This window comes from Cyanistes caeruleus, unplaced genomic scaffold, assembly GCF_971803275.1.
Source record: "Cyanistes caeruleus unplaced genomic scaffold, bCyaCae1.hap1.1 HAP1_SCAFFOLD_69, whole genome shotgun sequence".
In the NCBI taxonomy this organism is placed as follows: domain Eukaryota; kingdom Metazoa; phylum Chordata; class Aves; order Passeriformes; family Paridae; genus Cyanistes; species Cyanistes caeruleus.
Genome location: NW_028255886.1, coordinates 2,998,052 through 3,011,318, shown reverse-complemented (window position 1 = coordinate 3,011,318; position 13,267 = coordinate 2,998,052). Strand labels below are relative to the sequence as shown.

General features: G+C 42.3%; 1 protein-coding gene across 1 annotated transcript in view; it reads right to left on the bottom strand.

Annotated features, from left to right (window-relative positions):
• LOC111944947 (uncharacterized) overlaps positions 1 to 13,267 on the bottom strand; it is a 225,502-nt gene that overhangs the window by 142,680 nt on the left and 69,555 nt on the right.

Genomic DNA, 13,267 nt, shown 5'->3' with positions numbered 1-13,267 from the left:
AGGAAAAGGGAGACCCGGAGGGAATGTGGGACAGTGGGAAAGGGAGAGGAGAGACAGAAAAGTGATAAATTGGCTGCTTTCGCTGCTTTCACTGCTGCTGCTGCCGCCGCTGCTGCTGCTGCCGCTGCTGCCGCCGCTGCAACTGAAGCACCGGGACAGTTTGTCCCCGTGTCCGTTTGTCCGTTGCCCGCTCGGCCCCGGCCCGAGCCCCGCACTCCCCGGGCAGCCCCTGAGCCTGGCCAAACACGGGAACTTTGCCGTGTTGAGCCAAGAGCCAGAGTCTTGACTCCTGCACAGGGGCACAGGAAATGCCCTTGGCTGCTGCTGTGCCTTGTCCCTGCTGAGGGTCAGGCACCATCTGAGCACATTCCCTGAATGCAGAATTTGTACCCGACCCAAGCACTGCACTTGTGTCTCCAGCATTGCTTTCCAAGGAAAACAGGGCAAGGCAAACTGGGTATAGCTCATGGTATTTTACAGTGTCTAAAACTTGCCAAGTCTCAGATCTTAGAGGTGAGATCCATTTGGAATGAATGGGATGGAGAAAGTGCAAGATGGAAAAGGGGAACATAAAAATAAATAGAGAAAAATAGAGAAAAACATATTGGTTGTTTCTTTTGATTTGATTTTCATTTCATAAAAAAGTTGTTTCAATTTTCCCAGAATCTTCTCCACAGTCCCGTCTGTTCTTTCCAAAAACCTGTCCTGGAGAACAAGGCGCAGCTCCTGTCACAAGATGTGCCCCCAGCTGCAGCTTCTCTTGGCTTCCCACACTGTGACTGCAGCACAACTCTTGCAGCAAAGCAGGACAAATATTTGAAGCACTTGACAATTTGTTACTTCTTTTCCTTGTGCACTGGGGAGTTGTGCCATTGGTAAGGTTTTCACTGTTACTCTTCTACCCAAAGAAATCATGATGAGGTACCGGGAATTGTTAGGGAATACAAGCCTGGCTGAATGTGGAGAAAGAATCTCCAGGGTGTGCAGCCAGAAGTGGAGAGCTGATCATTCCAAATCCCCCATGGACACCTTGAAAGTGCTCTGGAACATGAAGATGGGCTGACAGAGAGAGTTTGTTTCTGTGTTCAGTTTAGATGATTCTACATCTCTTGCAGTGGTAGAAATCAAGAGCACAATCAGTTGATGATAAGCATCAGAACATGATAGGCTGGACCTCTCTGGATGACAGAAAGAATGTGAAAAGGAGAAATGCAGGGAATGACTTGGTGAACTTTGTATATAAGAAGGTACACTTTTTCCTAATAATTTCCAATTCATTCCCTTTGTTTTATCCTTTTAAAAAGGCCAATTGCATCTCAGATTCCCCATGAAATGAGAACCCTGAGCTTGTGGGACTGCCTGAAAGGTGTCCTGTTCCTTTTTCTTCAGCTGCTCAATAGAAACAGTGAAGCGAGTTGGGGAGTTCTGTTTTTTCTTTCTCCTGGTCGATTTTTTCATTTTATTTGCCACTGTAAAGGCAATTTCTGTGATGGCCTCTGTCAGTTGATTCTATTTCAGCAGCAGCAGCAGCAACAGGGCTGTGTTTGAGCACTGCAAATGTGACCTGTGTGGCTTTAATTCTCTTTGATTTTGTGCTCAGGGAGTTGGGAGCATTTGGAGATCTACTACTCATGAGGCCTTTTTAACAAGCAGTCCGAGTTCCCTGTCAAAAAAGCACAGTGGGTAGCACTGATTGAAAGAGGCAATTGCACTTGTACTGCTAAAATTCAAGTGGCAAGCAGAAGAGGGGCAAGATCAGCTGGGATCCACAATTGCAAAGGCCAAGGCACCAACAGCCTCCTGCTGTCACCTCAGGGTGAGTAAAACAGTGCTGAAAACAGCGCTGGAACCCGATCCTTTCTTCCTCTGAGGGCTGGCTGAGGGCAGCAGAGGCGGGCCTGAGGAATCAGGGCTGTTTGTGGGGGATTGTTGCTGTAGTCCAGAATTGCCCTGGCAAAAGCCCTGGCAAGCCGAGGCAGGAGCAGGTGGGAAGGGCCGGCGCTGCTGCTGCTCGTGGCCGGGAGCCCCGGCCGGGCCGGGCCGGCGCCCGCTGCGCTGCGGCTGCTGCTGCTGCCAGAGCCGGGCGGGACTCGGGGACAGGGAATGGACACGGGGGGACAGCAAAGGCCTTGGGGGCTGCAGGGATGTTGGCACTGGGGCCAGCGCCTGCACAGAGCTTCAGCCCGCAATGAACCCCGAGGGAAACGCTGGGGAAAGGCTCCATTCAGCCTTTGTTTACTCGTCGCTATGAAGGGACCGAAATAAAAGGAGAAAGAGCAGGGCCCGACCCCTTCTCCTTTGGGAGGAGCCCCGCGCCTGGAGCTGAGAGGGGCCGTGAGGAAAAATAAGGGGCCATGAAGGGCTTTGAGAGGCCATGAGGGACCATGAGAGGCCATGAGAGGTTTTATGGGCCCATGAGAAGTTCTATGGGGCCATGAGGGGCTGTGAGGGGCCATGAGGAGCCTCAGCCCTGGCAGGAGGGGGTCCCACCATGTCCCCAGGGCAGGGCCGCCGTGAGGGGCCGCGAGTGCAGAAGTGGCAGCAGAGCGGGCTTGGGGCGCCTCTGGGAGGGGATCAGACCTTTCCCCAGCTCCAAACCACACCAAACTCGGCATTAACAGGATTTTCCGTCTTTAGAATCCACTGGCAACTTGGAGTTGAGTGTCCAGTTTAATTCTGGTGGGAAAAACAAGGGATTTTTCCCTGTGTGTGACATCCAGCCATTGTTATTTATGTCTAAGATTTAAAAGTCTTGACAATGAAAAGTAATACTAATAAATAATAATAACAACAACAAGAACAAGAAATAAAGCCCCGAATCCCAACAATCAGCTCAGAAACATATTTTTGTTTGTAGTAATAGAGTAGTACTAAAGAAATAAATGAAAGCGATTTAATTTGTAATTCAGACAAAAGATGTTTCATCTTTTTCCAAGGTTCTGGTCCCCTTCCTCCAGGGTCATTTCCTTTACTCAGCCACTTTCTAATAGCTAGAAGGGAGTTAAGGCCATTGGAAAAGACAACAGCTCCTGTTTCCAAGATTAGCAGCCACCACTCCAGGGACCCTGAATTGCCCCCAGGCGCGTGTGTGCACTTGAAGGGTGAGCGGGTGTTGGGGACAGAGATCTCAAACTCCTTCTAAGGCTGTGAGAAACCCACAAGCGGCAAAGTATCATTGTGGGTCAGCTCCTGCTGAAATTCCATTCCCCCACACCCTCCAAATGGGCAGGCAGGGCTGGGCTCTGGCAGGGCTCAGTTTTGAGTGCCTTGTGCTCCCTGGCAAGGAAGTGATCCTATGAACTCTGGTATTGATGGATTGTGGTATGGCTGCTGAAAGAGGAGGGGGAATCTCAGGAGACAGGAACGTCTCTTGTTCTCCCTTCTCCCTGCAGAACCCCCTCTCCAAAGAGAAATGCCTGTGCCGGGTTTCCATGAGACCCCTTCCCTCAGGCCAGTGTCTGAGCCACTGTGTGGTCTGCAGGAGCCAAAGCCAGAGAAGTCCCAATATCAGTCACCCCACGGTCCCCACACAGCAGGAGAAAGCACTGCTTGCAGTGGGGCTGCTGATCTGTGACCTGTCCTGGTTCCATCCACCCTACTCCTCTCAGCCACAGGCACCAGAAGGATCCCAGGAAAGCCACAGTGCTGTACCAGATGTCAGGAGCACTCCCTGCTGTGGCCTCAGGGATGCTGGGTGACCTCGTGGATGAGGATCTGTGGCTGGTGATGGAATGTGTGGATGGAGGCCCTTGTCAGGAGGTTGTTGGAGACACGCATGGGGCTGAAGGAGAGATGGCAGTTGTTAGTCGGGAGGGCAGGGACACCGCTTGTGAGTCCATTGCCTTGGACACCCTCTCCACAAGATGTCCAAGAAGTCACACAAAACTTCTTTTCCCCAAGTTCCAGCTTTATGTACAGTTACAGCAGAGAATGTTGCTTGTTTCTAGAACAAAGATCCCAGATGGAACAAGCCTTGCTGGTTATAGTCAGAAGCATCAGTGACCAAAAGTTGTATTTCCTTTGGTTTGGTCACATCTTTGTTCGTTCTCAGTGTTCAGGCTGGGCTGTGGGGTGTCCTCATTTGCTGCATTTTCTGAGTTCCTCTTGGATCCTTTGAGCAATAGGTTGTGCCCTCTGAGGATCCTTTGTGCTCCTTGGTGACCCAGGAGAACCTTGCAGGCAATTTTTGGGGGAGCTGCTGCTGTGATGTCACAGGAACGTTGCCGTGTCCTTGTGGTGTTCCCGTTGCTGTGGGGCACAGAGGCCTCAGTGTCAGAGCGGCTCTGGGCACCTGCTCATTGCCTGAGGATCGTCCTGCCTGAGGCATTCTCAGCAGCCAGCCCAGCCCCTGATGGGTGTCCTTCTGTCCTTGCAGGGGGACAGAGAGTCTGCAGACATGTGCAGCACAGCCAAAATGATCCAGCAAGTGGTTGTTGCAGTTTGCACACTGCACTCTGTGGCTTCTTATGGGTATTTTATAACCCACTGGGCCCCTAAGTCGAGGATTTCCCCAGGTGCACCATGTGTGCCTTTGGGATTGCTCTGGGCCTTTTGTTCTTTCACTGGAACGAAGGTGATTTTGAATGAAAATTGCCATTAAGATGCCATTTATTTGGGAGAGCTCCTGCCAACAACTTCTTAAAAAAGGGGTTGTTTGTAGCCAGCAGGGTGTGCACAGCATTTGGAATGGAGCCTGGGGGGGTTCTGTTCCCCGAGAGTCTGTGGCAGCAGATCCTGGAACTCCCTCTGTTTGCTCACCCAGCCAAAAACTGGACACAGCCTTATATTTTGTGCTGTTCTTTTGCTTGCTGTGTGATCCAAAAGGACTATGACTCCAGGAGGGAAGTTGTGAAAGTAAAATGCTCTCTCTTGGCATTAACTTGTTGTGTGGGATTTGCCAGCAGAGGCAGCTTTTTCTCCTAACAGCATCTGGTTCAGGTGAAGGTCCCCTCACACATGGATACTGGGAAGCTCCTTCTTCAGTGGGCAGGAAAAAAACCTTTGGTGTTCAGAGATCCCAGCTGTTCCCTTTCAACACCAGTATGAGCCCAGTAAGCTCCAGTATGATCCTTGTCACATGGCAGCACTCCTAGGATGGTCCCATTTGCCTCTGACTAGATCAACCCAGTCAGTCCCAGTATGATGCCGTTGGTTCCCAGCACGCTCCCAGTTGCTCCCAGTCACCCCCAGTATGGGGGATGATGTGCATGGTATGTTCCCAGTCATTCTCAGATACTCCCAGTATGAGTCCAGTCACTCCCAGTATGATCCAAAACTGGACTGCTGGGAGGCTTCATGGAATCCTGGAGACCATTGTGACACTCTAGGGCCCCATGGAACCATGGTGACAGCAGGTTGGCTGGGAGTGTTGATGTGCTGCAGGGTAGGAGGGCTCTGCACAGGCAGCTGGACAGGCTGGATCCAGGGCCCAAACCCAACAAGGTGAGGTTTAACAAGTCCAAGTGTCGGGTCGTGCACTTTGGCCCCAATGACCCCTGCAGTGCTACAGGCTGGGGACAGAGTGTCTGGACAGCAGCCAGGCAGAAAGGGAGCTGGGGCACTGATGGACAGCAGGCTGGGCATGAGCCAGCAGTGTGCCCAGGTGGCCAAGAAGGCCAATGGCTCCTGGCCTGGATCAGGAACAGTGTGGCCAGCAGGAGCAGGGCAGGGATTCCTCCCCTCTACTCTGCACTGGTTGGGCAGCAACTCGAGTGCTGTGTCCAGTTCTGGGCCCCCAATTTATTTAGGAAGGTCATGGATGGGCTGGAGCGTGTCCAGAGAAGGGCAACAAGGCTGGTGAGGGGTCTGGAGCACACAAGTCCTGTAAGTGATAGTAAAAGGTCTCAAAATGTTAGAAAATTTGGGGACTTATAAAGTTAGTTAGGTTTGGAAAGGCCTTGGAAAAGTTGGCGCTGGGAAATGTTAGGCCTTGTACTTGGTAAAAATCAAGTCAAAATTACACCTGTGTAATCAGTAGATGATCATGATACAATTGTTAGATGTGATTAGCTGTAATTATTGTTTAAAGAACGTGAGGAACAATGTTAGGGGGCTGGAGCGGATCAGGAGCAATCCATGCTTGGGTAAAAACAATGCATACAATAGAACAATGTAAGTTTAATAATTAATATGTGAGTTATATAATGCTAGACTATGAAAATATGTTCAACTCAAAACCAAGATGGGAGAGATTTGGGTATGTGTACCCCTGACACCCAGATCACTTAATAAAGCACCCGCATATAATCATCTGTGATTATGTGTGTTCCTGAACGCTAACAATTTAATCAGATTTTACTGGAATTTTCTGAGATATTTGTGGAATTTTGTGTAATAATTGTGGAATTTTGTGGGATTTTTGTGGAATTTTGTGGGATATTGAGGAGACTTGAAAAATTCTGAGGGATGTTTCTTCGATTTTGTGGAAATCTGTGAAGATTTTGTGGGAAGTTTCTGGAATATGGTATGGTTCTGAAAAGATTTAGAAATTTTGTTGGGATGTTTGTGGAATTTTGTGGGATTTTTCTGGAATATTCTGGGATGTTTCTGGAATTTTGAGGAATTTTGACTAGATATAAAGAATTTTGAGGTATTTTTCTTAGATTGTGTGGAAATTTGTGGAGATTTTGTGGGATGTTTCTGGAATTTGGTGGAGTTTTGTAAAAATGTAAAGAATTTTGTGGGATGTTTCTGGAATGTTGTGCGATTTTTTTGAAATGTTGTGGAATGTTCTGGAATTTGGTGAGATTTTGAGAAGACTTGAAGAATTTTGAGGGATTTTTCTAGGATGTGTGGAAATTTGTAAAGTTTTTGTGGGAAGTTTCTGGAATTTGGTGGGGTTTTGAGAAGATTTAAGGAGTTTGTTGGGATGTTCATTGAATTTTGTGGGATTTTTCTGGAATTTTAAAAGACTTCGAAGAGACATGAAGAATTTTGAGGTATTTTTCTTAGATTGTGTGGTAATTTGTAAAGATTTTGTGGGATATTTCTGGAATTTGGTAGGGTTTTGAGAAGACTTAGGGAGTTTGTTGGAATGTTTGTGGAATTTTGTGGGATTTTTCTGGAATTTGGTGGAGTGTTTGTGGAATTTTGTGGAAATTGGAAAAGTTTTTGTGGGATGTTTGTGGAATTTGGTAGGGTTTTGAGAAGATTTAGGGAGTTTGCTGGGATGTTTCTGGAATTTCGTGGGATTTTGACTAGACTTGAAGAATTTTGAAAGATTTTTCTTCGATTCTATGCAAATTGGGGGATATTTTGTAAGATGTTTCTGGAATTTGGTAGACTTTGAAGAGACATGAAGCATTTTAAAGTATTTTTCTTAGATTGTGTGGAAATTTGTGGAGATTTTGAGGGATGTTTCTGGAATTTGTTAGGGTTTTGAGAAGACTTAAGGAGTTTGTTGGAATGTTTGTGGAATTTTGTGGGATGTTTCTGGAATTTTGAAGGACATTGAGGATATATGAAGCATTTTGAAGTATTTTTCTTAGATTGTGTGGTAATTTGTGGAGATTTTGTGGGATATTTCTAGAATTTGAAAGACTGAGGAAACATGAAGAATTTTGAGGGTTTTTCTTAGTATGTGTGGAAATTTGTGAAGATTTTGTGGGATATTTCTGGAATTTGGTGGGGTTTTGAGAAAATTTTTCTTGAATTTGGTGGAATGTTTGTGGAATTTTGTGGAGATTTTTGTAGAATTTGTGGGATGTTTCTGGAATTTGGTAGGGTTTTGAGAATATTTTTCTGGAATTTTGTGGGATGTTTGTGGAATTTTGTGGAAATTTGAAGAGTTTTTGTGGGATGATTCTGGAATTTGGTGGAGTTTTGTGAAAATGTAAAGAATTTTGTGGGAGGTTTCTGGAATGTGCGATTTTTTTGAAATGTTGTGGAATGTTCTGGAATTTGGTGAGATTTTGAGGAGACTTGAAGAATTTTGAGGGATTTTTCTAGGATGTGTGGAAATTTGTAAAGTTTTTGTGGGGTGTTTCTGGAATTTGGTGGGGTTTTGGGAAGGTTTAAGGAGTTCGTTGGGACGTTCATGGAATTGTGTGGGATGTTTGTGGAATTTCGAAAGACTTTGAGGAGACATGAAGAATTTTGAGGTATTTTTCTTAGATTGAGTGGTAAAGATTTTGTGGGATATTTCATGAATTTGGTAGGGTTTTGAGAAGACTTAGGGAGTTTGTTGGGATGCTTGTGGAATTTTTTGGGATGTTTCTGGAATTTTGTGCGATTTTGACCAGACTTGAACAATTTTGAAAGAGTTTTCTTAGATCGTGTGCAAATTGGAGGAGATTTTGTGGGATGTTTCTGGAATTTGGTAGACATTGTAGAGACATGAAGCATTTTGAGGTATTTTTCTTAGATGGTGTGGAAATTTGTGGGATGTTTCTGGAATTTTTTAGGGTTTTGAGAAGATTTAGGGAGTTTGTTGGGATGTTTGTGGAATTTTGTGGGATGTTTCTGGAATTTTGAAGGACTTTGAGGAGACATGAAGAATTTGGAGGTATTTTTCTTAGATTGTGTGGAAATTTGTGGAGATTTTGTGGGATGTTTCTGGAATTTGTTAGACATTGTAGAGACATGAAGCATTTTGAGGTATTTTTCTTAGATTGTGTGGTAATTTGTAAAGATTTTGTGGGATGTTTCTGGAATTTGGTGGAGTTTTGTGAAAATGTAAAGAATTTTGTGGGAGGTTTCTGGAATGTTGTGCGATTTTTTTGAAATGTTGTGGAATGTTCTGGAATTTGGAGAGATTTTGAGAAGACTTGAAGAATTTTGAGGTATTTTTCTAGGATGTGTGGAAATTTGTAAAGATTTTGTGGGGTGTTTCTGGAATGTGAGAAAGTTTTGCAAAAATGTAAAGGATTTTGTGGGATGTTTCTGGAATTTGGTAGTGTTTTGAGAAGACATGAAGAATTTTGAGGTATTTTTCTTAGATTGTCTGGTAATTTGTAAAGATTTTGTGGGATATTTCTGGAATTTAGTAGGGTTTTGAGAAGACTTTGGGAGTTTGTTGGGATGTTTGTGGAATTTTGTGGGATTTTTCTGGAATTTGGTGGAATATTTTTGGAATTTTGTGGTAATTGGAAAAGTGTTTGTGGGATGTTTCTGGAATTTGGTAGGGTTTTGAGAAGATTTAGGGAGTTTGTTGGGATGTTTGTGGAATTTTTTGAGATGTTTGTGGAATTTTGTGGGATTTTGACTAGAGTTAAAGAATTTTGAAAGATTTTTTTTAGATCGCTTGCAAAATGGAGGAGATTTTGTGGGATGTTTCTGGAATTCGGTAGGGTTTTGAGAAGATTTTTCTGGAATTTTGTGGGATGTTTGTGGAATTTTGTGGAAATTGGAAGAGTTTTTGTGGGATGATTCTGGAATTTGGTGGAGTTTTGCGAAAATGTAAAGAATTTTGTGGGAGGTTCCTGGGATGTTGTGCGATGTGTTTGAAATGTTGTGGAATGTTCTGGAATTTTGTGAGATTTTGAGGAGACTTGAAGAATTTTGAGGGATTTTTCTAGGATGTGTGGAAATTTGTGGAAATTTTTGTGGGATGTTTCTGGAATTTGTTACGGTTTTGAGAAGACTTAGGGAGTTTGTTGGGATGTTTGTGGAATTTTGTGGGATGTTTCTGGAATTTTGAAGGACTTTGAGGAGACATGAGGAATTTTGAGGTATTTTTCTTAGATTGTGTGGAAATTTGTGGAGATTTTGTGGGATGTTTCTGGAATTTGGTGGAGTTTTGTGAAAAAGTAAAGAATTTTGTGGGAGGTTTCTGGAATGTTGTGCGATGTTTTTGAAATGTTGTGGAATGTTCTGGAATTTGGTGAGATTTTGAGAAGACTTGAAGAATTTTGAGGTATTTTTCTTAGATTGTGTGGTAATTTGTAAAGATTTTGTGGGATATTTCTGGAATTTGGTAGCGTTTTGAGAAGACTTAGGGAGTTTGTTGGGATGTTTGTGGAATTTTTTGGGATGTTTGTGGAATTTTGTGGGATTTTGACAGACTTGAAGAATTTTGAAAGATTTTTTTTAGATCGCTTGCAAATTGGAGGAGATTTTGTGGGATGTTTCTGGAATTTGGTAGACTGAAGAGACGTGAAGCATTTTGAGGTATTTTTCTTAGCTTGTGTGCAAAATGGAGGAGGTTTTGTGCAAAGTTTCTGGAATTTGGTAGGGTTTTGAGAAGATTTAGGGAGTTTGATGGGATGTATGTGGAATTTTGTGTGATTTTTCTGGAATTTGGTGGGATGTTTCTGGAATTTTGTGGGATTTGACTAGACTTGAAGAATTTTGAAAGATTTTTCTTAGATTGCTTGCAAATTGGTGGAGGTTTAGTGGGAAGTTTCTGCAATTTGGTAGGGTTTCGTGAAAATGTAAACAATTTTGTATGAGGTTTCTGGAAGGTTGTGCGATTTTTTTGGAATGTTGTAGAATGTTCTGGAATTTGGTAAGATTTTAAAGAGACTTGAAGAATTTTGCGGGATTTTTCGATGATGTGTGGAAATTTTTAAAGTTTTTGACTTTGAGGAGACATGAAGCATTTTGAAGTATTTTTCTTAAATTGTGTGGAAATTTTTGGAGATTTTGTGGGATGTTTCTGGAATTTGGTGAGATTTTGAGGAGACATGAAGAATTTTGAGGGTTTTTCTTAGATTGTGTGGAAATTTGTGGAGATTTTGTGGGATATTTCTGGAATTTGGTAGGGTTTTGAGAAGATTTTTCTGGAATTTTGGGGGATGTTTGTGGAATTTTTGGAAATAGGAAGAGTTTTTGTGGGATGTTTCTAAAATTTGGAAGGGTTTTGAGAAGATTTAGGGAATTGTGTGGGAAGTTTGTGGAATTTCAAAAGACTTTGAGGGGACATGAAGAATTTTGAGGTATTTTTCTTAGATTGTGTGGAAATTTGTGGAGATTTTGTGGGATGTTTCTGGAATTTGGTGGAGTTTTGCAAAAATGTAAAGAATTTTGTGGGAGGTTTCTGGAATGTTGTGCGATTTCTTTGAAATGTTGTGGAATGTTCTGGAATTTAGTGAGATTTTGAGAAGACTTGAAGAATTTTGAGGGAATTTTCTAGGATGTGTGGAAATTTGTAAAGATTTTGTGGGGTGTTTCTGGAATTTGGTAGCGTTTTGAGAAGATTTATGGAGTTTGATGGGATGTATGTGGAATTTTGTGTGATTTTTCTGGAATTTGGTGGGATGTTTCTGGAATTTTGTGGGATTTTGACTAGACTTGAAGAATTTTGAAAGATTTTTCTTAGATTGTGTGCAAATTGGTGGAGGTTTAGTGGGAAGTTTCTGGAATTTGGTAGGGTTTTGTGAAATTGTAAAGAATTTTGTAGGAGGTTTCTGGAAGGTTGTGCAATTTTTTTGGAATGTTGTGGAATGTTCTGGAATTTGGTAAGATTTTAAAGAGACTTGAAGTATTTTGAGGGATTTTTCTAGGATGAGTGGAAATTGGAAAAGTTTTTGTGGGATTTTTCTGGAATGTGGTAGGGTTTTGAGAAGATTTAGGGAGTTTGTTGGTATGTTTGTGGAATTTTGTGGGATGTTTCTGGAATTTTGAAGGACTTTGAGGAGACATGAGGAATTTTGAGGTATTTTTCTTAGATTGTGTGGAAATTTGTGGAGATTTTGTGGGATGTTTCTGGAATTTGGTGGAGTTTTGTGAAAAAGTAAAGAATTTTGTGGGAGGTTTCTGGAATGTTGTGCGATGTTTTTGAAATGTTGTGGAATGTTCTGGAATTTGGTGAGATTTTGAGAAGACTTGAAGAATTTTGAGGTATTTTTCTTAGATTGTGTGGTAATTTGTAAAGATTTTGTGGGATATTTCTGGAATTTGGTAGCGTTTTGAGAAGACTTAGGGAGTTTGTTGGGATGTTTGTGGAATTTTTTGGGATGTTTGTGGAATTTTGTGGGATTTTGACAGACTTGAAGAATTTTGAAAGATTTTTTTTAGATCGCTTGCAAATTGGAGGAGATTTTGTGGGATGTTTCTGGAATTTGGTAGACTGAAGAGACGTGAAGCATTTTGAGGTATTTTTCTTAGCTTGTGTGCAAAATGGAGGAGGTTTTGTGCAAAGTTTCTGGAATTTGGTAGGGTTTTGAGAAGATTTAGGGAGTTTGATGGGATGTATGTGGAATTTTGTGTGATTTTTCTGGAATTTGGTGGGATGTTTCTGGAATTTTGTGGGATTTGACTAGACTTGAAGAATTTTGAAAGATTTTTCTTAGATTGCTTGCAAATTGGTGGAGGTTTAGTGGGAAGTTTCTGCAATTTGGTAGGGTTTCGTGAAAATGTAAACAATTTTGTATGAGGTTTCTGGAAGGTTGTGCGATTTTTTTGGAATGTTGTAGAATGTTCTGGAATTTGGTAAGATTTTAAAGAGACTTGAAGAATTTTGCGGGATTTTTCGATGATGTGTGGAAATTTTTAAAGTTTTTGACTTTGAGGAGACATGAAGCATTTTGAAGTATTTTTCTTAAATTGTGTGGAAATTTTTGGAGATTTTGTGGGATGTTTCTGGAATTTGGTGAGATTTTGAGGAGACATGAAGAATTTTGAGGGTTTTTTTTAGATTGTGTGGAAATTTGTCAAGATTTTGTGGGATATTTCTGGAATTTGGTAGGGTTTTGAGAAGATTTTTCTGGAATTTTGGGGGATGTTTGTGGAATTTTTGGAAATAGGAAGAGTTTTTGTGGGATGTTTCTAAAATTTGGAAGGGTTTTGAGAAGATTTAGGGAATTGTGTGGGAAGTTTGTGGAATTTCGAAAGACTTTGAGGGGACATGAAGAATTTTGAGGTATTTTTCTTAGATTGTGTGGAAATTTGTGGAGATTTTGTGGGATGTTTCTGGAATTTGGTGGAGTTTTGCAAAAATGTAAAGAATTTTGTGGGAGGTTTCTGGAATGTTGTGCGATTTTTTTGAAATGTTGTGGAATGTTCTGGAATTTAGTGAGATTTTGAGAAGACTTGAAGAATTTTGAGGGAATTTTCTAGGATGTGTGGAAATTTGTAAAGATTTTGTGGGGTGTTTCTGGAATTTGGTAGCGTTTTGAGAAGATTTATGGAGTTTGATGGGATGTATGAGGAATTTTGTGTGATTTTTCTGGAATTTGGTGGGATGTTTCTGGAATTTTGTGGGATTTTGACTAGACTTGAAGAATTTTGAAAGATTTTTCTTAGATTGTGTGCAAATTGGTGGAGGTTTAGTGGGAAGTTTCTGGAATTTGGTAGGGTTTTGTGAAATTGTAAAGAATTTTGTAGGAGG